This window comes from Apodemus sylvaticus, chromosome 19 (genome assembly GCF_947179515.1).
Source record: "Apodemus sylvaticus chromosome 19, mApoSyl1.1, whole genome shotgun sequence".
NCBI lineage: Eukaryota > Metazoa > Chordata > Mammalia > Rodentia > Muridae > Apodemus > Apodemus sylvaticus.
Window position 1 is genome coordinate 60548005 of NC_067490.1, and position 2173 is coordinate 60550177.

A 2173-nucleotide genomic window follows, 5' to 3' on the forward strand; every position below is an offset into this window, starting at 1 on the left:
AAGGGTGGCTGCCCAGTCATGGATATCCATCTGTTCTTTGATGATAAGAGATCCCTGATGCAGTAGAGTCATAGACCAAGACATGGACCCTGTTGGCAGCACAGGCCAGAAACCTACCACGGTCTTAGGTGGCATTACTAGCTACTCTCATCAGGCTGTTTGACACTACCCTTAAATTTCTAATTCTGCCTCTTTTTATTGTGCGCACATCCTTATATTTCTTTTTCTTTTTTATTTCTCTACCACTTACTTGTCCCCTTTAGTGGTACCTGGGGTCTCTGGGTGTCTGTGGTCATCTCAGGAGTGATCTCAGGATTGCTATACCCTGCTTGTGCCCCATGGCTCCTGGAATGGGTCATCTGGGACATGATCTGTCCCTGCTCAGACTGCTGGTCATTACAGGCTAGCTCCCTAACCAAGACCCATGGCACTTGTCTGATGATTTTCTCAGCTCTCTTTTTGTTCTAGGAATGTTAGGCTACTAATTATTCAGATGTTTGTAGGTCTTTCCTCTTTGCCCCCTTCTGATGCACATGTTATAGAGCAGCCACACCTGCAATGATTCTAGGGTCAGATCTTTTAACTTTCCTTGGATCAGCTTCACCCAACAGCTGACAGAAACAAATGTAGCAATCCACAATCAACATTAGCTGGAGATTGGGAAATCTTTTGGAAGAGAGAGGGGGAGGAATTGAGGCCTGGATGAGATTAGGAACTCCACAGGAAGACCAATAGAGTCAACTAACCTTGACATTTAGCAGTTCCCAGAGACTGAACCACAAACCAGAGAGTGAACATGGACTGGACCTAAGCCCCATGACATATGTAACAAATGTGTAGCTTTGTCTTTATGGGAGTTCCCCAAGAATGAGTGTTACTTTCCCTGAATCTGTTGCCTGTCTGTGGACTCTGTTCCCTAAATAGGACTCACCTCAGTGAGAGAGGTTCCACTAAGTCTTGTAGTTACTGAAGTGCCAGGAGGAAGAGGGCATTATGATACCCAGAGGGTAGGAAGTAGGGGAGAACTTTATTAGGGGGTACTAGGAGAAGAGGGAGCATTGATATTGGGATGTAAATTGAGTTAATAACTAAACAAACACATTTAAAAAAGACAGAGATAATCCATCTAAAGACAAGTTTTGGGATGGTCTCCACTCCAGTTGTTCAGGACCCACATGAAGACAAAGTTTCACATCTGCTACATAGGTGCTGCGAGGCCCAGGTCCAACCTATTTATGTTCTTTGATTGGTGGTTCAGTCTCTGAGAGCCCCAGTAGTCAAAGTTAGTTCTCTGTGGTCCTCCTGTGGAACTTCTATCCCCTTAGAGGCCACAATCCTTTTCTTTCTGTTCTTCCATAAGAGTCCTAAGCTCCGTCCATGGTTTGGCTGTGAGTGTCTGCATCTGACTGACTTAGCTGCTGAGTAGAGCCTCTCATAGGGAAGCTATGCTACATTCCTGTCTGCAAGCTTAACAGTGTCATTAATAGTGTCAGGGATTGGTGCTTGTCCATGGGATGGGTTTCAAGGTGGGCTGGTTACAGGTTGGCCATTCCTTAAGTCTCTGCTCCATCCCCTGTTCCTGAATTTCTTGTTAGCAGGATAAATTTTGGGTCAAGTGGTGTCCCTATCATTCCATTAGGGTCCCTGCCGGGCTACAGGTTGTGGCCTCTTCAGGTTCTATATAATCAATGCTGTGAATCACAGCTAAGGAAATTCCCATTTATTCTTGGGCATCTTCCTTATCCCAGGTCTCTGTCTCTTCCTGGATATGTTCCCTACCTCCCCACCCCTCTCTATCTAGGCTGCCTTGTCTGGCCTCAGTAGCAGAGGATGTGATTAGCATCACAGAGACTTGATATGCAAGGTGGGCTCCAACCTACACAGAGGAGAAGATGGTGGGGGAATGTTGGGAACCAGAGAGCTTGGCTCAACACCCCCAGCTGAGCTTTTTGTACAGGTTTCTTGAGAGCAAAACATCCCATGGCTTAGCTTGATTCCTGCCTTCCTGCCCGTTGTGGTATGGACTTCCCAGGTGCCTGACCTATGACTATAATTGTTTTTTCCTGTTCCCTTCCCTGGCCTCTAGTATATATATTGCTGGTCTCTCAGTAAAGCTTTGGCATTCTCCTTGCAGAATGACCCGTGTCTGTGTTTTTTGTTAATCCCCCAGGCC

At 46.2% G+C, this 2173-nt stretch overlaps 1 pseudogene; it reads right to left on the reverse strand.

Annotated features, from left to right (window-relative positions):
• Window positions 1-469: 469 nt before the first annotated feature.
• Window positions 470-575, reverse strand: LOC127670290 (uncharacterized; annotated as a pseudogene).
• Between the last annotated feature and the right edge of the window lie 1598 nt (window positions 576-2173).